The sequence below is a fragment of the Rhinoderma darwinii genome, chromosome 2 (assembly GCF_050947455.1).
Source record: "Rhinoderma darwinii isolate aRhiDar2 chromosome 2, aRhiDar2.hap1, whole genome shotgun sequence".
In the NCBI taxonomy this organism is placed as follows: domain Eukaryota; kingdom Metazoa; phylum Chordata; class Amphibia; order Anura; family Rhinodermatidae; genus Rhinoderma; species Rhinoderma darwinii.
The window spans coordinates 186,147,032-186,172,115 of NC_134688.1; the positions used below are offsets into that span (position 1 = coordinate 186,147,032).

Consider the following 25,084-nt stretch of genomic DNA (forward strand, 5'->3'; position numbering starts at 1 on the left):
TAGAGATATTTATCTCACTACAGAAAATCACTGTGATAAATCACTGTCCATAGGAATACATCAGACAAGAGATATTTATCTCACTACAGAAAATCACTGTGATAAATCACTGTCCATAGGAACACATCAGACTAGAGATATTTATCTCACTACAGAAAATCACTGTGATAAATCGCTGTCCATAGGAATACATCAGACTAGAGATATTTATATCAAGACAGAAAATCACTGATATCGCTGTCCATAGGAACACATCAGACTAGAGATATTTATCTCACTACAGAAAATCACTGATATCGCTGTCCATAGGAATACATCAGACTAGAGATATTTATCTCATTACAGAAAATCACTGTCATATATCACTGTCCATAGGAATACATCAGACTAGAGATATTTATCTCACTACAGAAAATCACTGATATCGCTGTCCATAGGAACACATCAGACTAGAGATATTTATCTCCCTACAGAAAATCCCTGTGATAAATCACTGTCCATAGGAACACATCAGACTAGAGATATTTATATCAAGACAGAAAATCACTGATATCGCTGTCCATAGGAATACATCAGACTAGAGATATTTATCTCCCTACAGAAAATCACTGTGATAAATCACTGTCCATAGGAACACATCAGACTAGAGATATTTATATCAAGACAGAAAATCACTGATATCGCTGTCCATAGGAATACATCAGACTAGAGATATTTATCTCATTACAGAAAATCACTGTCATATATCACTGTCCATAGGAATACATCAGACTAGAGATATTTATCTCACTACAGAAAATCACTGATATCGCTGTCCATAGGAACACATCAGACTAGAGATATTTATCTCCCTACAGAAAATCCCTGTGATAAATCACTGTCCATAGGAACACATCAGACTAGAGATATTTATATCAAGACAGAAAATCACTGATATCGCTGTCCATAGGAATACATCAGACTAGAGATATTTATCTCACTACAGAAAATCACTGTGATAAATCACTGTCCATAGGAATACATCAGACTAGAGATATTTATCTCACTACAGTAAATCACTGTGATAAATCACTGTCCATAGGAATACATCAGACTAGAGATATTTATCTCACTACAGAAAATCACTGATAAATCACTGTCCATAGGAACACATCAGACTAGAGATATTTATCTCACTACAGAAAATCACTGATATCGCTGTCCATAGGAATACATCAGACTAGAGATATTTATCTCACTACAGAAAATCACTGTGATAAATCACTGTCCATAGGAATACATCAGACTAGAAATATTTATCTCACTACAGAAAATCACTGTGATAAATCGCTGTCCATAGGAACACATCAGACTAGAGATATTTATCTCACTACAGAAAATCACTGTGATAAATCACTGTCCATAGGAATACATCAGACTACAGATATTTATTTCACTACAGAAAATCACTGTGATAAATCGCTGTCCATAGGAATACATCAGACTAGAGATATTTATCTCACTACAGAAAATCACTGTGATAAATCACTGTCCATAGGAACACATCAGACTACAGATATTTATCTCACTACAGAAAATCACTGTGATAAATCGCTGTCCATAGGAATACATCAGACTAGAGATATTTATCTCACTACAGAAAATCACTGTGATAAATCACTGTCCATAGGAATACATCAGACTAGAGATATTTATCTCATTACAGAAAATCACTGTGATAAATCACTGTCCATAGGAATACATCAGACTAGAGATATTTATCTCACTACAGAAAATCACTGTGATAAATCGCTGTCCATAGGAATACATCAGACTAGAGATATTTATCTCACTACAGAAAATCACTGATAAATCACTGTCCATAGGAATACATCAGACTAGAGATATTTATCTCATTACAGAAAATCACTGTGATAAATCACTATCCATAGGAATACATCAGACTAGAGATATTTATCTCACTACAGAAAATCACTGTGATAAATCACTGTCCATAGGAATACATCAGACTAGAGATATTTATCTCACTACAAAAAAAAATCGCTGTGATAAATCGCTGTGATAAATTGATGTCCATAGGAATACATCAGACTAGAGATATTTATCTCACTACAAAAAAAAATCGCTGTGATAAATCGCTGTGATAAATTGATGTCCATAGGAAAACATTAAGCTTGGGCTATTTATCTCACTACAACAAAAATCAACTGTGATGTCATTTTGATAAATTGTTGTAGTTGTGGATAATTCAATGTCAAACAGTTGCTCCAGATTCATTCATATTCATTTTCTTAAGAAAAGTGTTCACAGAGAAGTGACGTATGGATGTCACTTTGCATGTGATGGCAAATGCTCTCTTCCATACAGGGATGTACCTAAAGGCTTATGGGCGCGGGTGCAAGAATTCAGCTTGGACCCCCTTACCTCTCCCTAACACCACTAAACCACCATGCGCACCTATGCCCAGCCGCCTTACCCAAAGCGCCTATGGATGCCCACACAGTATAATGTCCCCATAGCTGCCCCATACAGTATAATGCCCCCATAACTGCCCTCCACACAGTATAATGCCCCTATATCTGCCCCCACACTGTATAATTCTCCCCCACACAATATAATGCCCTCCATAGCTACCCCCACAGTATAATGCCTGCCATCGCTGCCCCCACACAGTATTATGCCCCCATAGTGCCTCCCCACAGAGTATAATGTCCTCCATAGCTGCCCCATACAGTATAATGACCCCCATAGCTGCCACCATATCAGCCCCCTGTGATAAACAGTATAATGCCCCATATCCACATCACAGAAAAACAATAAAATAATTACTCACCTATCCCTGTTCCCACGATGAGTGAAGGAGATCCTTCTCCTCCTTTGGCCTGTGCTTATGAGTGACTCAGCGCAGACAGGCGTGATGATATCACTACATCGCGCCTGTCCACGACGAGCTACTCACGGCTCACCGCATAGTGAATGATGGAGCAAGAAGACCTCAGCTCCTTGCTCCATCATTGATTTCAACTGTATCTGCATCCTTGGGGCGCATATACAGTTGGAACCGGAACATTGGTGAGTGGCTTGCGACCCCCCAGGAGGTAAAGACCCACAGTTTGTAATTTATTGTATTTGCGGTGGAGAGGGGGGCCTATCATTTAAAGCCCCCCCCCCCCCCTCTCCTCTTCACCGCAAACACAGACAGCACGATACAACACACATTGCGTTCCATTCCTGACTGGCCTCATGTCATGGTCACATGGTACTGAGTGTACCATGTGACCGTGACGTCTAAGGAGCCCTCATCCCTGCCCATCCATAAATAATACACTGAGTGTACCATGTGACCGTGACGTCTATGGAGCCCTTAGCCCTGCCCATCCATAACGAATATAAAATATATTTACTACATGGTTAGCGCTGTGTGGCAACAGGGGCCCTGTGCCCCCCCCCCCCAGGCTTAAGGGCCCCTTTAGCTACGCAACTGTTTCCATACAATATGAGGGAGTTTATATACAGTTTTTAGACTGAACTTGTACTACATCAGCTATAATATTTTCTCTTGAGTTTGCCCAAAACAAAATAGATTACATTCGCAATTTTTCTTGGTATTGCAATATTTTCTAACAATTCATTATTATCTAGGATAAATTTTAAGATTAGTTGTCATCTCTCCTCAAAGAGAACCTTTCACCTGCCCAAACATTTTCAGCTGAGTGCACCATGTAATCGGCAGGGCTGCCCAAATCCTGAGGCACTTTACACAATTTTCTTATCCTCCTCCGTTATTAAGATATTGGTGCCGTTATATTTGGTGATGTGATACTGTCCAATCAGCTACGGACAGTTTCAACAGCTGGAGAGAGGAGAGTGTGTGCACACGCACTCTCTCACTCTTCTCTCGGCAGGCAAGTACAAGGTTTTTACCCCTCCGATAAGTAATGATTGGTACCTTGGAGATAACATCTCGTAAGTCCGGATCAGCAGAGAAAATTGGCCAGTATCTATGTAATATATCCACTACCTGGGAGGAACATGCATCATATGTGCCAATACATCTGATGCTAGTTGAAGATTCCTTAGTTTTATTACTTTGACTACATAAAAGCTCCCTTCTATTAGTCGCTTTTTTTCCTGGCATAGGCCCTATGTTTGCTTTTTTTAAGGTATTCACGAGCCAGAAATGTGATAAAGACTATTACACGCTCGTTGAAAGGTATATTCATCTGAGCAATTTATTTTCGCTCTCAAATATTGCTAACTCCATTCTTGACCCCTTACAATCTGGTTTCCGCACTCTACACTCCACAGAAACTGCCCTTACTAAAGTCTCAAATGATCTCTTGGTGGCTAAATCGGACGGTAAATCCTCTCCTTATTCTTTTGGATCTCTCTGCAGCCTTTGACACTGTAGACCACAAACTCCTACTTAACATGCTCCACTCCATTGGCCTCAAGGACGCGGCTCTCTTTTGGTTTTCCTCCTATCTCTCTGACCGCTCGTTCAGTGTGTCATTTGCTGGTTCCACTTCTTCTCCTCTTCCCCTTGCTATCGGGGTTCCTCCGGGATCAGTCCTAGGTCCGCTGCTCTTTTCTCTCTACACAGCTCCTATTGGACAAACCATCAGCAGATTTGGCTTCCAGTACCATCTCTACGCTGATGACACCCAATTATATATCTCTTCCCGTGACATCACCCCTGCTCTAATACAGAACACCAGTGATTGTCTGTCCGCTGTCTCTAACATCATGTCCTCTCTCTATCTGAAACTGAATCTTTCTAAAACTGAGCTCCTTGTGTTCCCACCATCTACTGACCTCCCTAAACCTGATGTCTCCATCTCGGTGTGTGGCACTACCATCACTCCTAAGCAGCATGCCCGCTGTCTCTGGGTTATTTTTGACTCAGATCTTTCCTTTACTCCTCACATACAATCACTTTCACGCTCCTGTCATTTTCACCTCAAAAACATCTCCAGAATCCCCTCTTTTCTTACGGAGGAAACCGCCAAAACTCTCATTGTTGCTCTGATTCACTCTCGTCTTGACTACTGTAACTCATTACTAGTCGGTCTTCCCCTCACTAAACTCTCCCCTCTCCAATCTATCCTCAATGCAGCAGCCAGGCTCATCTTTATGACCAACCGCTACACCAACGCCTCTAATCTGTGCCAGTCACTGCACTGGTTGCCCATCCCCTTCCGAATAAAATTCAAACTTATTACTCTCACCCACAAAGCTCTCCACAGTGCTGCACCTCCTTACATCTCCTCCCTCATCTCTGTCTACCACCCTACTCGGGCTCTACGTTCTGCCAACGACCTTAGATTAAAATCCTCCACAATCCGAACTTCCCACTCCCGTCTCCAAGATTTCTCTCGTGCTGCACCCGTCCTCTGGAATGCGCTACCCCAGACAATCAGATTAATTCCCAATATCCAAAGTTTTAAACGTGCCCTGAAAACACATCTATTTAGACAGGCCTATAACATTCATTAATCTGACTTCTTTCCATGGCCCTCCTTTTAGATTAGTCATCAGAATAAGTTTCCCTCACACTCCTTCTCTTCATGTCCGTCATACACGGATACTGGCTGGTGACCGGCTCATGCAGCTTTATGTTACCACCCCATGTGTATAAAAATGGCCGGACCATTGTACAGAACAAACACTGTTACACTTTGTGTCTCCCTTATGTCCTCATAGATTGTAAGCTCTTGCGAGCAGGGTCCTCACTCTCCAGGTTTGAATTGTAAATGAACTTTGTCACTATGTAATGTCTGATATTGTTTGTTTCATGTCCCCTCTAAATTGTAAAGTGCTGCGTAATATGTTGGCGCTATATAAATAAAGATTATTATTATTATTATTAATTCCCCTCCTTAAAGCAGGCGGATGATGACTCTTCCAATGCAGAAAGCTATTTGTAGCAGTAGCCTTCCTAAAAATATCTGTATGGACACTGCCACCAGAATCCAAGGAGATCTTTAAGTCCCAAAAAAATGTATTTCATTATCGTGTATTTCATAAGTAAACCTCATACCTATAGTGTTATTATTAAGTATGGACATGAAGTCAAGAAAGAAACTCTTTTCTCCATCCCATAAAATCAAAGTATCGATGTACCGACCCCAAAATAAAATGTGACAAGTAAAGCAAAGTAGATCCTCGGTGAAGACAAGTGTATCTTCCCACCACACTAAAAATAAATTAGCATATGTGGGGGTACACACTGTCCCCATCGCCGTGCCTTTTAATTGATGGTAACACTTACCACCAAATGTGAAATAATTGTGTGTTACCAAAAACTCCAAAAGTGATTAAAAAAAACATATTAAGTGGATAATAAGCGTTCAAAAAATACTGAATTGCCTGAAGTCCTAAGTGGTGTTGAATATTAGTGTACAATGATTCCACATCGATACTAGCCACCATAGTGGTAGGAGTGACATTGATCTCATGAATTCGGGTGGCAGTGTCTTTAGTATCCCTCAGGAAGGAGGGCAATGTTGTCACAAAAGTGAAAGAATTTCATCTACATATGTGCTGATTCTTTGTGTCAGGTTATCATTCCGGAGACTATAGGTCTGCCAGGGACTGGGCGAGAGGTTTTATTAATTTTTTGGAGTGCATAACAGGTTACCAAGGTAGGATTAGGGTTATAAATCTGTTTGAAGCAAGGATGAACAACTTGATCACACAGGATAAATTCAGTCAACAAAACATGTAACTGAAGAAGAAAGTGATCAGTGGGATTTTTGTCCAAGATGGAATAAGTGGAGGTATCATTCAATAGTCTATTGACCATATCCGCATAACCGATGCGGTTCATAGCGACAATATTTCCCCCTTTATTCGAAGGTTTTAGGACCAATTTATCATTCTTACTTAACTCCTCTAGAGCTATCTGCTCCATTGGATTCAGGTTGCCAAAAACTCTGGATTTACTCGATTTCAATTGGCGTAGATCTGCGCTTACCATCTTGACAAAAATGACGATATTGCTATAATGAGAAAGGAGGAATATTTTTAGATTTGGGTCTCAACGTTGAAAAAGGGCTACTACAATTAGAGCCCTAAATTCATTCTCATCTAATAAATCCTCTAGACTCCTGAGGGCATTTAATTCTTCACGATTGATTTCATCAGGTCCTTGTATTCTCGCTTTATGATGTTTATGTAGGGCTAACTTTCTTGCGAAAAGATTAATATCCTTCGTCCAATTAAATTCATCGAAAGAAGGAATAGGTGTATAAGAGAGGTCTTTACGCAAAAGGTCCTCTTGGTGACTACTAAATTGGATAGAAGAAAGATTGACGATTTGCATTTATTTTTCTTCCACTAGAGAATTCTACGGGGGGTCCTATTTGTTGAGACCCCCACCGTATGCTGAGTGGCCCTAAAAAAGGGAAAGTAGTGGAAGTGACTGGAGTAATCAAAGGGGTAGATACCCCTCCAGATTGATTCCCATTAATCCCTACTAGATTCGGTTTAGCTGGTATGGATGCATTCAGTGAAGAGGGTATATTCAAAGATGATCAGGATGCTGAGGAGGAGATGGAAGAACAACTGCCATGATAGCGATTTGTATGACATGTTATGCAAGTTGTCACTTTAGAAGCTGCAGAAATTCTCTTTGGGGGATTATACCTACAGTTTCTGAATTTCCGTTTAGTCCCAGATCTAGTAGGGTCACAGAATGGTCTTTGTTCTTCAGTACCAGAGTAATCCGATTATGAAAAATAGGTGAATCTAGTTTCACGACTCAAAGTTTCACGATTAAAGATTGTACAACTTATATATGTGTACGCTTGACCTGTGTCAAAATCCCTTAGATCCCTTATATATTTGCGATGCTTTCTGTCTTTAACCCCTTCCCGCTGTGGCCACTTTTGACCTTCCTGACAGAGCCTCATTTTTCAAATCTGACATGTTTCACTTTATGTGCTAATAACTTCGGAATCCTTATACCTATCCAAGCGATTCTGAGTTTGATGTCTCGTGACACATTGGACTTTATGTTACTGGCAAAATTTGCCCGATACATTCAGTATTTAATTGTGAAAAACACCAAAATTAAGTGAAAAATTGCAAAAATTAGCATTTTTCTCAATTTAAATGTATCTGCTTGTAAGACAGGCAGTTATACCACACAAAAATGTTGCTAATTAACATCCCCCATATGTCTAATTTAGTTTGGCACCGTTTTTTGAACATCCTTTTATTTTCTAGGACGTTACAAGGCTTAGAACTTTAGCAGCAATTTCTCACATTTTCAAGAAAATTTCAAAAGGCTATTTTTACAGGGGCCAGTTCAGTTGTGAAGTGGCTTTGAGGTCCTTAGATATTAGAAACCCCCAATAAGTCACCCCATTTTAAAAACTGCACCCCTTAAAGTATTCTAAACAGCATTTAGAATATTTCTTAACCCTTTAGACATTTCGCAGGAATTAAGGCAAACTAGAGGTAAAATTTACAAAGTTCATTATTTTTTTCCAGAAATTCATTTTGAATCCATTTTTTTTTTTGTACCACAGAAGGTTTTACCAGAGAAATGCAACTCTGTATTTATTGTCCAGGTTTTGCAGTTTTAGGAAATATCCCACATGTGGCTCTAGTGTGCTACTGGACTCCGAAGCAAAGTAGCACCTAGTGGATTTTGGGCCTCCTTTTTATTAGAATATATTTTAGGTACCATGTCAGCTTTGAAGAGGTCTTGTGGAATTAATTCAGTGGAAACCCCCCAAAAGTGACCCCATTTTGGAAACTACACCCCTCGAGGAATTTATTTAGGGGTGTAGCAAGCATTTAGACCCACCAGTTTCTTTGCAAAAATTTTTGGAACTAGGCCATGAAAATGACAATCTACATTTTTTGCAAATAAAATGTAGGTTTAGCTAATTTTTTTTCATTTAAAAAAGAATTAAAGTAGAAAAAGCACCACAACATTTGTAGAGCAATTTCTCCCGAGTAAAACAATACCCCACATGTGGTAATAAACGGCTGTTTGGACACACGGCAGGGCTGAGAAGGGAAAGCGCGCCATTTGGCTCTTGGAGCTCAAATTTAGCAGGAATGGTTTGTGGTGGCCATGTCGCGTTTGCAAAGCCCCTGAGGGGACAAAACAGTGGAAACCCACAACAAGTGACCCCATTTTGGAAACTACACCCCTTGAGGAAATTATCTAGGGGTACAGTGAGCAGTTTGACCCCACAGGTGTTTTACAGAACTTATTGGAAGTAGGCCGTAAAAATGAAAATCTAAATTTTTTCAAAGAAAATGTAGGTTTAGCTTATTTTTTCTCATTTCCACAAGGACTGAAGGAGAAAAAGCACTGCAACATTTGTAAAGCAATTTCTCCCGAGTAAAACAATACCATGTCATAAATGTCTGTTTGGACACACGGTAAGGCTCAGAATGGAAGGAGCACCATTTGGATTTTGGAATGGTTTCTGGGCGCCATCTCACATTTGCTGAGCCCCTGTAGTACTAGTACAGTGGAAACACCCAAAAAGTGACTCCATTTGGGAAACTGCACCCCCTGAGGAATCATCTAGGGGTATAGAGAAAATTTTGATCCCAAAGGTTTTTTGCTGAATGAATTAGAATTAAGCCATGAAAATGAAAAATATTTTTTTTTTCAACAAGATGTAGTTTTAGATCAACATTTTTCATTTTTACAAGGAATAGAGAAGAAAAAGCACCCCAACATATAATTTCTCCCGAGTACGGTAACACCCAATATGTGGTTATAATCAGCGGTTTACATATATGGGAGCATTCAGAAGAAAAGGAGCGGTATTTATCTTTTGGAGCGTAGATTTAGCTGGAATGGTTTGCGGACAGCATGTTGCATTTGCAAAACCACTGATGTACCAAACAAAAGTGACCCCGTTTTAGAAACTACAGGAATTTATCAAGGGGTGTAGTGAGAATTTAGACTCCACAGGTGTTTTTCAGAAATTAATACGCAGTGGATGGTGCAAATTGAAAATTGCCCCTAGAGAATCTTACCCCATAAATTGTTAAGCGGGTTCTACTGGGTATGCTAATGCCTTGTGGACATAAATTGCTGTTTGGGCACACTGTAGGGCTAAGAAGGGAAAGACCGCCATTTTGAGCATGGATTTCGCTTGGTAGTAGTGCTGTTTGGGGTTTTGCTGGTATTTCAGTTTATAATGTGGTGGCATATGTAATCTGTGCGGAGTATATCAGGGTATATGTAATCTGTGCGGAGTACATCAGGGTATATGTAATCTGTGCGGAGTACATCAGGGTATATGTAATCTGTGCGGAGTATATCAGGGTATATGTAATCTGTGCGGAGTACATCAGGGCATAATAAGAGGGTATAATAATGGGGTAAATAATACAATTATCCATAGATGTGTGTTACGATGTGAAGCGATCCGTTATGCACAGGCCGGTGTCACACTGATAAACGGTTTTATTTCTTATCCCCCTTTTGTAGCGCTCTGCACCTTTTGGGGACTTGTTCGCCTTTGTAGTTTGGGAAATTTTGCTGGGAAAGTTTTGCGCTGGTATAATACGGGCACCCTCGCTTCCAGCGGATGTGCTATGTCCCTTCCCTTTCCTAGTTCCTAAACACTAGGGCCCTTAAACTGAAGGAATGTTCCCCTCCGGCCTGCGCATTGAGATGTTTTTTGATCACCGCATTACTAGTGCCATAACTTTTTTATTTTTCAGTTGATTGAGCAATGTTCGGGCTTGTTTTTTGCGAGACCGGCTGTAGATTTTATTGGTACCATTTTGGAACACATACGACTTTTTGATCACTTTTTATTTCATTTTTTGGTAAAGGAAATTACCAAAAACAAGCAATTCTGGAATAGTTTTTTATTCGTTTTTTTTTGGCATCCACAGTGCGCCCTAAATTACATGTTAACTTTATTCTGCGGGTCGATACGATTACGGCGATACCAAATTTATATAGTTTTTTTTATGTATTGCAGCTTTTGCACAATAAAATCACTTTTTTTTATAAAATCATTTGTTTTCTGTGTCGCCATATTCTAAGACCCATAACTTTTTTATTTTTGCATGGACAAAGCTGTGTCAGGGATTATTTTTTGTGGGATGGATTGTCGTTTTTCATGGTATTATTTTGGAGTAAATTTGACTTTTTGATCACTTTTTATATAATTTTTTGGAAGGAGATGTGACCTAAAAACAAAGATTCTGGTGTTGTTTTTTATGGGTTTTTTTTACGGCGTTCACCGTGCGGGATAAATTACATAACAGTTTTGTAGTGTGGGTCGTTACGGACGCAGCGATAGCAATTATGTATAGTTTTTTTAATTTTTACGTTTTTTTCCCATAATAAAAGACTTACTATGGGAAAAAAAAGCAGTTTCGCTTTTTTTTATTTATTTGAAACGTGTGTGTTTTTATTGCTTTACAACATTTTTATTAACTTTTTTTTACTTTCTTGACTTGTCCCACTAGGGCACTTGAGGGCCTGATGCCGCGATCGCTACTCTAATACACTGCACTACATACGTAGTGCAGCGTAATAGCGCTGTCAGTTATTCACTGACAGCAAGCCTATGAGGACTAAGCAGACTCGGACGCCATTATTTGGCCTACGATTGCCACAGCAACCCAGCGATTGCGGTGGGTTCCCGGTCGGGTTAAAACTCTATTGAGCGCAGCATCTGAGGGGTTAATCAGCCGGGGCGGAGAATAGCTCCGGTCCTGGCAGTTATAGGAGGGTGCAGGCTGTATAATACAGCTGTCACCCCGCGGTGATGGTGCCGGCTCTGCTTCTGAGCCCGCACCATCCTTGCGACGTAACTGTACTGCGGTTTGCGGGAACACCTTCGCGGCAGCGCCGTATATATATGGCAGATGTCGGGAAGGGGTTAATCTTGCTTTGGAGATTTTCTATATTGTTTTGCAATTCAGTTTCACAATTGTTGAAATTAGGCAGATTATTAAAGACCTGAATATATCCAATCTCTTTTTCTAATTGTTGGCTAACTTCAACAAAATCGCGTTTCTCAAACTCTAGTAGATCGCGAAGCATGCGTAAAGAGTTTTCAGTAAGCAGAGCTTCCCAACCATTGATGAAATCGCTATTGCTGCGATGAGAGTTGGGTGTGATATTGATATTTAACCCCTTGTATACAATTTTTTGTTGGATATAGGTCTCCAAACTATATATATATATATATATATATATATATATATATATATATATATATATATATATATATATATATATATATTATTTATATGTTTTTTGCAAATCTCTGAATGCTGTCTGGATATCAACTTGATGAAGGGGAATATTGTCAGTGGAAAAGACAAACGCTGCCTCCGCAGATAGATTATCAGTATTTCATTTCCGAGACCAAAAAAACTGCCATTATTATAAAGTGTCATTTAGACACAATGAATTCCAACAGTGGAATGTGGGGTCTACAGAAATTGGGTGATTAACCCACTATATATAACTGAAAAATTGTATTAGAGACCCTAATAGTTTGGGCACAAAACTAGAATAATGCAAAGAGAATCGCCAAAGGCAATAGCAGCCCGTTTTTTCCCCAACTACTTTTGACTGATAGAACTAGTTTAAATATATAAGATAACTTTATTGCTTAACAAAGGACCTACAACATAAATCTTAAAATTACAATGCGTGCTGGCAAGTAAGGTAAGTGCACTGACAATCCTATGTATAATTGAGATTATTTAAAAACCTGATTCAAGTGGTTTCTGCTAGGTGTCAGCTACTAAGTTATGAAATGTTCATTTGTATTTGCCAGCTAAGATAGCATTGAGCTAAAAGAATTGTTACAGCCCCCCACCCGACATGTTTCGCTACAGACGTAGCATCTTCAGCGGTTTAGGGGCTAATAATGGTGTGCTCCGAAAAATTACGCCTCTTTATAAGCTACCAATAGGGTGGAGGAATGTGTGTCAGTGTCCCTGGCCAATCTGAGCCATGAATAAGGAACGAGCCCTAGTCCCTACTTGATGGACATGCAAAGTGTCCAATAAGGGGCCGGCGCGATGTGGCCAATCAAAGGCGGACGCCTGCGCTTGCGCACTTGTGCATAAGGTCAGGGCCGGCCTTAAGTTGGATGGCGCCCTGTGCGGGGCTCTCTACTGCCGCCTTTTACAAACCAAAAATTAACCACATATATGGACACGTACATATATGCTGGTACAAATATGCTGCACATACATAAAGACATATTTAGACATGCAGGCAAATATATACACACACACACACACACACACACACACACATACATATACGTAAATATATAGACATACACATGCTATATATATATATATATATATATATATATATATATATATATATACAGTGAAGGAAATAAGTATTTGATCTAATAAAGTATTTGAAATAAGCATTTTCTTACTATTGCACCAACAGTTGTCTCCTTCTCACCCAGCGTCTTACTTATGGTTTTGTAGCCCATTCCAGCCTTGTGCAGGTCTATGATCTTGTCCCTGACATCCTTAGAAAGCTCTTTGGTCTTGCCCATGTTGTAGAGGTTAGAGTCAGACTGATTAATTGAGTCTGTGGACAGGAGTCTTTTATACAGGTGACCATTTAAGACAGCTCTCTTTAATGCAGGCACCAAGTTGATTTGGAGCGTGTAACTGGTCTGGAGGAGGCTGAACTCTTAGGGTATGTTCACACGGCCTATTTACGGACGTAATTCGGGCGTTTTTGCCCCGAATTACGTCTGAAAATAGCGCCTCAATAGCGCTGACAAACATCTGTCCATTGAAAGCAATGGGCAGACGTTTGTCTGTTCACACGAGGCGTATATTTACGCGCCGCTGTCAAATGACGGCGCGTAAATAGACGCCCGCGTAGAAGAAGTGACCTGTCACTTCTTTGGCCGTAATTGGAGCCGCTATTCATTGACTCCAATAAATAGCAGCGCTAATTACGGCCGTAATTGACGCGGCGTTCAAGCGCCTGCACATGCCGGTACGGCTGAAATTACGGGGATGTTTTCAGGCTGAAACATCCCCGTAATTTCAGCCGTTACGGACCCCCGCCGTGTGAACATACCCTTAGGCTGGGTTCACACGACCACATTAACGTCCGTAATGGACGGACGTATTTCGCCGGAAGTCCCGGACCGAACTCAGTGCAGGGAGCCGGGCTCCTAGCATCATAGTTATGTACGATGCTAGGAGTCCCTGCCTCTCCGTGGAACTACTGTCCCGTACTGAAAACATGATTACAGTACGGGACAGTTGTCCTGCAGAGAGGCAGGGACTCCTAGCATCGTACATAACTATGATGCTAGGAGCCCGACTCCCTGCACTGAGTTCGGTCCGGGACTTCCGGCCGAAATACGTCCGTCCATTACGGACGTTAATGTGGTCGTGTGAACCCAGCCTTAATGGTTGGTAGGGGATCAAATACTTATTTCTCTGTGCACAATGCAAATAAATATATATAATTTTGACTATGTGATTTTCTTTTTTTTTAATATATATAATCTATCTCTCACTGGTAAAATTAACCTAGCCTAAAAATTCTAGACTGTTCATGTCTTTGACAGTAGGCAAACTTACAAAATCAGCAAGGGATCAAATAGTTATTTCCTTCACTGTACATATATATATATATATATATATATATATATATATATATATAGACACAAGCACGTAAATACACAGACAGGAACATATACAAATACAGAAAAGGCACATATATACAAGCACAAAGACACATTCACATATAGACCATATATACCTACACAGGCACACATATACACAGTACAGATAATGTAGTAGATCTCACGTGCAGTTCTATGTAACACCATAGATAACTCAGTGATCACTCTCTGAGTACAGATAATGTAATAAATGTTACCTGCAGTCCTATGTAACATCACAGATAACACACAGTGATAATGTTCTGAGTACAGATAATGTAGTAGTGTTACCTGCAGTCCTATGTAACAGCATGGATAACACACAGTTATAACGTTCTGAATACAGATAATGTAGTAGATGTTACCTGCAGTCCTATGTAACACCACAGATAACACACAGTGATAACGTTCTGAGTACAGATAATGTAGTAGTGTTACCTGCAGTCATATGTAACAGCATAGATAACACTCAGTGATCACTCTCTGAGTACAGATAATGTAATAAATGTTACCTGCAGTCCTATGTAACATCACAGATAACACACAGTGATAATGTTCTGAGTACAGATAATGTAGTAGTGTTACCTGCAGTCCTATGTAACAGCATAGATAACACACAGTTATAACGTTCTGAATACAGATAATGTAGTAGATGTTACCTGCAGTCCTATGTAACACCACAGATAACACACAGTGATAACGTTCTGAGTACAGATAATGTAGTAGTGTTACCTGCAGTCATATGTAACAGCATAGATCACACACAGTGATAACGTTCTGAATACAGATAATGTAGTAGATGTTACCTGCAGTCCTATGTAACATCACAGATAACACACAGTGATAATGTTCTGAGTGCAGATAATGTAGCAGATTTCACCTGCAGTAGTGGCATAACTACCGCTGTAGCAGCCATAGCGGTTGCTACGGGGCCTGCGGCATGAGGGGGCCCATGCCTGGAGGCTCTGCTAGCAGCCGCTATGGCTGCTACAGCGGTAGCGACACCACATTCAATAGTATCTGCGTCCTTTGGATGCAGATACTATTGAACACTATGGCAGAGAAGGGAGGTATCTCCCTGCTCTGCCATAGGTTACTGTATACAGTGGCGTAGCTCTAGGGGACGCACCGGTCGCAATTGCGAACAGGATTCTAAACCTGGGGAGCCCGCAGGGCCCCCGTAGCCACACAGCACTCACAGCGTTTGTCCAGCTTCCTGAATGCTGGAGCAAGGAGATGACAGCTCCGTGCTCCAGCATTCTCTCTGCCGTGAGCGGCTTGGCGCAGGCAGGCGCGATGTAGTGACGTCATCGCCGGTCTGTGCCAAGTCACTCACAGCACAGACTGGAGGAGAAGGATCCTCCACCCGTCGTGGGAACGGGGATAGGTAAGTAATTATGTTATTATTTTTCTATTAGGCACTATGGGGCATTATACTGGGTAGGGAGGGGGGGCTGATATGGTGGCTGCTATAGGAACATTTTACTATATGGGGCGGCATTATACTCTATGGGGACATTATACTGTGGGGGCAGCTATGGGGGCATTATACTGTGGGGACAGCTATGGGGTGCATTATACTGTGGGGACCGTAATGGGGCATTATACAGTATGGAGCATTATACTGTGGGGACAGCTATGAATGGCATTATACTGTGGGGACAGCTATGGGGGCATTATACTGTATGGGGGCATTATACTGTGGGGACAGCTATGGATGTCATTATACTGTGGGGACAGCTATGGGGCATTATACTGTGGGGACAGCTATGGGGGGCATTATACTGTGGGGACAGCTATAGGGGGCATTATACTGTATGGGGCATTATACTGTGGCGGCAGCTATGGGGCAACAATGGGGGGCATTATAATGTGTAGGACAGCTATGGGGGCATTATACTGTATGGGGGGCATTATACCGTATAGGGGCATTATACTGTGGGGACAGCTATGGGGGTATTATACTGTGGAGGCAGCTATGGGAGGCATTATACTGTGTGGGGGCAGCTATGGGAGGCATTATACTGTGTGGGGGCAGCTATGGAAGGCATTATACTGTGTGGGGGCAGCTATGGGAGGCATTATACTGTGTGGGGGCAGCTATGGGAGGCATTATACTGTGTGGGGGCAGCTATGGAGAGCATTATACTGTGTGGGGGCAGTATGGTGGGAATAATACTGTGTGGGAGAAGCTATGGGGTATTATGCTGCATGGGAGCAGCTATGGGGCATTATGCTGTATGGGGTAATTTGTTTGGGCATTTTACTTCATGGGGCATCTGTGTCGGCATTATACTGTATGGGGGCATGATACTGTATGGTGGCAGCTATGGGGGGATTATACTGTGGGGGCTGAACCGGACGTGTATGAGTGAGGATTGGGTGGTATTAGAGGCGTGGCTTAAAAGAAAATAAACTTGCCGCTGCACGTCACATCGATTGTCCCTCTGATACTTGAAAGTATATCATAGGGGGAAGGCTGTATAGCACTGTATGGGGAGGCTTTGTACCACGGTCTACAGGGGGGGCTGTATAGCACTGTCTAAAGGGGGCTGTATAGCACTGTCTACAGGGGGGCTGTATAGCACTGTCTACAGGGGGGCTGTATAGCACTGTCTACAGGGGGGCTGTATAGCACTGTCTACAGGGGGGCTGTATAGCACTGTCTACAGGGGGGCTGTATAGCACTGTCTACAGGGGGGCTGTTTAGCACTGTCTACAGGGGGGCTGTATAGCACTGACTACAGGGGGGCTGTATAGCACTGTCTACAGGGGGGCACTATCTACAAGTCCAGGCTGTGTGTGGCACCCAGGGGAGGGGGCCCAGCCAAAAGCTCGCTATGCGGCCCTGTGTTCCCTAGTTACGCCCCTGACCTGCAGTCCTATGTAACACCACAGATAACATACAGTGACAACGCTCTGAGTACAGATAATGTAGTAGATGTTACCTGCAGTCTTATGTAACACCACAGATAACACACAGTGATAACTATAAAAAGTGTATTTCCAAGAATTCATTGCCATGAATTGGTTAAAGTTTTATAGATTACATATATGAAAATGTGGTGTTTCCCTTAAGGGGCAGCAGAGTATATAAGGAGCAGTCAAGTATATAAGGGACAGCAGAGAATATAAGGGGCAGCAGAGTATATAGGGGCAGCAGAGTATATAAGGGACAGCAGAATATATAGGGTACAGCAGGGTATATAGGAGACAGCAGGGTTTCTAAGGGCAGTAGGGTATATAAAGGACAGCAGTGTATATAGGGGACAGCAGAGTATAGAAGGGGCAGTAGTGTAAATAAGGGGCAGCAGAGTATATAAGGGGCAGCAGAGTATATAAGGGGCAGCAGAGTATATAAGGGGACAGCAGAATATATAAGGGGACAGCAGAGTATATAAGAGGACATCAGAATAGATAGGAAACAGCAGAGAATATACGGGCAGCAGATTATATGAGGGGCAGCAGGGTATATAGTGGGCAGCATAGATATCCTCATTTTATCTGATCTACTTTAATATTGAACACACATACTTACAAAGAGACATAAGGGTATGTTCACACGGCCTGTTTTCAGACGTAATTCGGGCGTTTTACGCCTCGAATTACGCCTGAAAAGACGGCTCCATTACGCCTGCAAACATCTGCCCATTGCTTGCAATGGGTTTTACGATGTTCTGTTCAGACGAGGTGTCATTTTACGCGTCGCTGTCAAAAGACGGCGCATAAAAAGACGCCCGCGTCAAAGAAGTGCATGTCACATCCTTGGACGTTTTTGGAGCCGTTTTTCATTTACTCCATTGAAAAACCGCTCCAATTACGTCCGTAATGGACGCCGAGAAAAACGCGAGTACTTGCAAAAACGTCTGAAATTCAGGAGCTGTTTTCGCCTGAAAACAGCTCCGTAATTTCAGTCGTAATTTGTTAAGACATGTGAACATACCCTAAACACACACACACACACACACACACACACACACAAACAGGAATATATACACATGCAAACACATAGACACTTACCGTCTCTCCTTGCTGACAAGATCACAGGCTTCTTGCAGAACGGGCTGTGGGCGGAGCTTCCTCTTCTCTTACTCCTCGGCTCCTGTTTGCTCCATGTGTGTAACAAGGAGCGGAGGACAGAGCAGAGCCCAGTGGCGCCCCCTACATGCTGGGAGTGTGCAGCACCCTGTGCACCCGCACAGGTCACACACCCCTAAGGTCGGCCCTGCATAAGGTACGTTCCGAGACGAAGTATTCGTTTATTCTCAGTGCGCATGTCACAGGACTTAGAAAAATTATTTAAAAAAATTACGGGTGGCCACACTGCGCATGCCCGAACAATTATAAATTAGGTACAGGCCGAGATTAAGTAGACATTCACTCTCAATGCGTATGTCACAGGACTTTTAAAAAGTTATGGGTGGCCACACAGTCGCTGGCACCTAGTAGAAACCACTTGAATCAGGTTTTTACCTAATCTCAATTATAGATAGGATAGTCAGTGCACTTACCTTACTTGCCAGCACGCATTGTAATTTTAAAATTTAAGTTGTAGGTCCTTTGTTAAGCAATAAAATTATCTTATATATTTAAACTAATTCTATCAGTCAAAAGTAGTTGGGAAAAAAACGGGCTCCTATTGCCTTTGGCAATCTACAGGGGTGACGGCGCTATCTGCAGGGGGAGTGGCGCTATCTACAGGGCGGTGGTGCTATCTACAGGGGGAATGGTGCTATCTGCAAGGAGGTGTGGTACTGTCTACAGGGGGGTGCTATATACAGGGGGTGTGGCACTATCTACATGGGCGCTGTGGCATTATATGGGCACTATGTACTGGGGACACTGGCGCTATCTACATGGGCACTGTGTGTGGCACTATGTGGGTAATATCTACAATGGGAACTGTGGCACTATGTGGGCACTGTGGCACTATTTGTGGGCACTGTGGCAGTATCTATAATCGGCACAATCTATGTGGGCACTGGCACTATCTACAGTGGGCAATGTGGCACTATCTACATGGGCACTGTGGTGTTTTCAGGTGGCTGGGACAAAAAAAACCCTAACGAATAAAATTCATCCATTTTTTTTAACGTCCATGAAAAACGGATGGCAAATGGCAGTGAAAATGGATTAAATTTTTGAGAGACATTGATGCAAAACAGCTATGAAAAACTGACAGTTGATTCGTTGTTAGCGGCCCTTTTTTTCACGTCGTGTGAATATAGCCTTATAGCCCTCTTTACTCTCCCCTCACAGCGATCCAGGGTGATGGAAGGAGAAGACGACTGTAGGTGCGTGCGTGTGTGTGTGTGTGTGTGTGTGTGTGTGTGTGTGTGTGTGTATATATATATATATATATGTGTATGTGTGTATATATATATATATATATCCAAATAATATTGTTCAATATATAAAAAATTGCAAAAAAGTATTTTTTTTCAAATTTTTTGTGACTTGCCTGCTCATAATGAAAATTAAAAACATGGAATTAAGCTAATCTAGAAAATAAAAGCCTCATAAATCTTGTAAAAAAACAAAGTAAAAATAGTTGTGATATTCAAAGCGGTTCCAAAGAACTAAAGAACTACAGATCTGAAATTGAAAATTTGACCTGGACACAGGTGTTAACTCTAATTTAATTTTTGGGGGAAGGGAAAGAAAAAACAATTCTGTCGTTGTTTTATCTTATGCCGTTCACCATGTTGTTTAAATGACGTGTTAACTTTATTGCTCGGGTCGCTCCAATCGTGGCAAGAGCATATATGTGTTTGTTTTCATAATTTTTTACACTTTACACTGACAAAATAAAAATACTTTTTATAGAAAAAATGTAACTCCGATTACAGCTGTTAGGCCGGGTTCCCACAGGTTGGATATGCACGACGTTGTGGTGCAGTTTTTTGTACGGAATTTCTGCTGCGGAAAAAAAACAACGTCGATACTTACCCCCTTCCTCTTTTCTGTGCGTAGTCCGGCCTCCTAAAATGATGTTGCAGACTACATAACGCTGCAGCCTGTCACATGTGATGAAACGCAATCCCAGGAGGCCGGAGTGCAGGAAGAAGGGGAGAGTTCTTGGTAAGTATGATTGTTAAAAAAATTTTTAGCTGAGTTGCGATTTTTTTTTTTGTCGGAATCCCTGTGATTCCACCGCAAAAGACGCAACACACTGCTTTCTGTTGCGAGTTTTGCATCCCCATTTAATTCAATGGGGAAAACCCGCAACAGAGAATCAACGAAAACGCGGCATAAATTGACATGCTTTGGATTTAAATTCTGCACCGCTTGTCCATTTATTAACTTTACGCTGCTTTTTTTTCCCCGCAGCGCAGGTATGAGACTTTCTAAATCTCATCCATTTTGCGGCTACTGTAAATGCTGCGGAATTTCTGCACACAATTCCGTTGCGGAATTTAGCAGGGCTTACGCTACATGGAAACCCGGCCTTAGAGCAGGAGCCCGGGTGTCATCAGACAGCCGAGCACCCGCTCTTCCCGGGAGTAGGACACCCGTACCGGGCTGATTGCAATACGCCATAAAAAGGCTTATGCATCGAAATAAGGCCACTTAGTGACCGCCGTGAAAAGCCACTCTTGTCCTTTGGCTGTGTGTGGTATCACAGCTCAGCGTCATTCAAATTACCCCTATACGCAGTTAGGCTTTATTCAGACGAACGGGAATTATGTCCGTGCAACGGACCTATATTAGTCTATGGGGCCGTGCGGACATGTGCGTGATTTTTACTCAGCGTGAGTGCGCTGAAAAAAAGTCACGCCATGTCCGTTCTTTTGTCGTTTTGCGCGAATCACGCACCCATTGAAGTCAATCGGTGCGTGAAAACCACTCATGCCGCACGGAAGCACTTCCGTGCGAACTGCGTGATTCGCGCAACAGCTGTCAAAAGGATGAATGTAAACAGAAAAGCACTACGTGCTTTTCTGTTTACAAACATCCAAATGGAGTGTCATAATGATGGCAGCTGTGCGAAAAGCTGTGCAAAAACGCCACGCTCGTGTGAATCCAGCCTTAGAAAAAGTATCCGCTGTGTCCAGAACCCTTTACTCCAGTTTTAGGGCATGCTCCCACGTGGTGTATTTGTTGCAGATTTTTTGGTCTGATTTCTGCTCTGAAAATTTGCAACAAACTACAGGACCATGAATAAGAATGGGGATTACAAAACCCCATTCACCCCCACACACAGCAGAAAAAAAAAATCTTTTGCATTTCTGCCACTGCTTACACTCAGGGTATGTGCACATGACCTCTTTTCAGACGCAATGGAGGTGTTTTACGCATCGGATTACGCCTGAAATTACGGATCCAATATGTCGGCAAACATCTGCCCATTTCTTGCAATGGGTCTTACGATGTTCTGTGCAGACGAGCTGTCATTTTACGCTTCGCTGTCAAAAGACGGCGTGTAAAATTACGGTCGCGTCAAAGAAGTGCAGGACACTTCTTGGGACGTAATTGGAGCCGTTTTTCATTGACTCCAATGAAAACCAGCTCCAATTACGTCCGTAAAAGATGCAGCGAAAAACGAGTGCACTTGTAAAAACGTCTGAAATTCAGGAGCTGTTTTCTCCTGAAAACAGCTCTGTAATTTCAGACGTATTTGGCGTTGCCGTGTGAACATACCATAAGGGCTCACAATCCAAATTCCCTATCTGTATGTTTTTGGAGTGAGGAAACCCATGCAAACACAGGGAGGACATATAAAATCCATGCAGATGTTGTCCACGGTCAATAGACATGCGCAATAGAGCCCTTAGGGTATGTTCACACGGCAACGCCAAATACATCTGAAATTACGGAGCTGTTTTCGCCTGAATTTCAGACGTTTTGACAAGTGTATGCGTTTTTCATGCACTTCTTTGAGGCGGGCGTCTTTTCACGCGCCGTCTTTTTACGCGCCGTCTTTTGACAGCGGCGCGTAAAATGACAGCTCATCTGCACAGAACATCGTAAAACCCGTTGCAAGCAATGGGCAGATGTTTGCCGACGTATTGGAGCCGTCTTTTCAGGCGTAATTCGAGGCGTAAAATGCCTCCATTACTCCTGAAAATTGGTCGTGTGCACATACCCTAATGAGGACAGTCAGTAATAACCTCTCTACAGCTCTGTGGAATATTTTTGCACTATATAAGTATGAAACCTGTGTGAACAAATCACAGTACAAGTTTCATTTTTCAAGAGCAGAATATGAAATGAAAGCTGCGCTGTGATTGGTTGCTATGGGCAACATAGAAAGTTTCTCTTTTACACAGGCTTCTGAATCCCCACTATACACAGTGAAAGAACTCCTTGCTCATCCTGTATTGTGATACTGTAAACTACTGAAAACGTGTAAGTGGTCGCGTAAATGGATAGTGAAAGGTAGATCGCTTTTCGATTTATAACTCCTAAGTGGCTTTGAGAAATGCAGGGCATAGTCTGCGGGAAATTGCTATCCTGGAGAAGGGTTCTCAAGGTGGCGTGCAATTTTTTCCACAAACAAGTGTACATAATCGACCACGACCTGGACAGCCCCGAGTGACCACAAAAGGAGGAAAAATTTATTAGAGTTTGTTTCAAATGGGACAGATTCAAAAGAGCTCGAGGAAACGAGGAAGGAAAGACAATGGCTTAAGGGGATGTGTTGCAGTCCGAAAACCATTGCTTTGGTCCATTAATACAAAGAAAAGGCTATTGTGGGCTAAAAAGCACAGGAGCTGGACCACTAGATAAATAGAAGTTTGAATGCGGAGTGTTTGGATCCAAGAGACGAAACTTCGTTCATCAACTTCTTTTAGTAAAGAAATTACTCTAAGGGTATGTTCACACGGCCTATTTTGGGCCGTTTTTCGATCCGTAAACGCCCTGAAAAATTGCTAAAAATACGTAGGCTGAACGCCTCCAAACATCTGCCCATTGATTTAAATGGGAAAAAATGTGTTTCCACAGTGCTTTTTTTCTGCGTCATTTGTAAAAACGGCGCGTTAAAAAACGTCCCGTGAAAAAAAAGAAGTGGATGTCTTTTCTTGAGCCATTTTTGGAGCAGTTTTTCATTGACTCAATAGAAAAACAACTCCAAAAATTGTCGTAAAAAAAATGCTAGTTGCTTAAAAAATGGCTGAAAATCAGGGGCTGTTTACCCTTGAAAACATCTCCGTATTTTCAGCCATTTTTTGTTAAGCATGTGAACATAGCCTAACACCTGCAAGTGATAAAAGTGTTCAAACCAGTAGAAAGACTAATTTCTGTGCAAAACAAATGTTTAACCTTCATCCTTAACCCTTTCAGGAAGCAGCCATTTTTAGGATTTTCATTTTCATTTTTTCCAGCATAAATTGACATGCTGCGGAATTAAATTCATGTCAGGTCAATTTATTAACGTTTACGCTGCGTTTTTTTCCCCGCAGCGTGGGCATGAGATTTTTTTAACGCCTTCTCACTCCTTGAGGTACTATTAGGTCATAGTAAGTGCATAGTCCGCGCTCCATGACCTAGTAGTATGTCAGCGGAGGATCAGCCATTTCAGCCGTCCTCCCGACATATACAGGAGCTTTGACAACTGCTGTCTCGTAGAGCAGTTGCCGTGGCTCCTTCAGCGGGGATCGATCACGGTGTCACCACTGATTAACCCCTTAGAAGCCGCGTTCAATAGCTATCGCTGCTTCTTAGAGGTTAAGCCACCATCGACGCTCCGCTACATAAAAGCGGGCGGCGATGAATGCTACGGCAACCGGAGGCCTAACAATGTCCTCAGGCTATGCCACCTACGAAAGCCTAGTGGGTCCTGACAAAGTCAGGACCCACTATGCTTTCTGTCAGCGACTACTGTAATACACTGCACTACGCATGTGGTGCAGTGTATTAGAATAGCGATCAGGGCCTTCTGCCCTCAGGTCACCTAGTGGGACAAAATAATAAAGTTAGAAAAAATGTTCTGTAAAAATAAAAGTTTTAGAGTAATAAAAAGTAAAAATCCCCCTTTTTCCCTTATCAGTCCTTTATTATTAAAAAATAAATAAAAATAAACTATACATAATTGGTATCGCCGCGTCTGTAACGGCCTGAACTACAAAAGTATTTAGTTATTTATCCCGATTTATTATTAATAATAACAAACCATAACAGAATCAAAATTTTTTGGTCACTTCACCACGCAAAAAAATGGAATAAAAAGTGATGTACCCAAAAATGGTACTGATCAAAACTATAGTTCGTTACGCAAAAAACAAGTCCTCACACGGCTTTCTTGATGGAAAAATAAAGTTATGGCTCTTCGAATATGGCAACTTCAAAAGTAAATGATTTTTATAAAAAGTATTATATTGTGCAAACGATAGCGCCATAAGACATAAAAAAAAGATAAACATATGGTATTACCACTAATCGTATATGTGAATATGTCATTTATAGCGCACGGT

At 41.7% G+C, this 25,084-nt stretch overlaps 1 protein-coding gene across 4 annotated transcripts in view; it reads left to right on the forward strand.

Annotated features, from left to right (window-relative positions):
* The window catches only part of LOC142740892 (uncharacterized), a 61,114-nt gene that overhangs the window by 11,189 nt on the left and 24,841 nt on the right, over positions 1 to 25,084 (forward strand). Inside the window, exon 1 of one of the 4 annotated variants that reach the window (XM_075850315.1) lies at positions 22,966 to 23,018. The exons of the other annotated variants lie outside the window; for them this stretch is intronic. The gene's annotated coding sequence lies outside the window, so the exon portion shown is untranslated. Of the gene's footprint in view, positions 1 to 22,965; positions 23,019 to 25,084 lie in introns of those variants that run through there. 4 annotated transcript variants of the gene reach the window in all.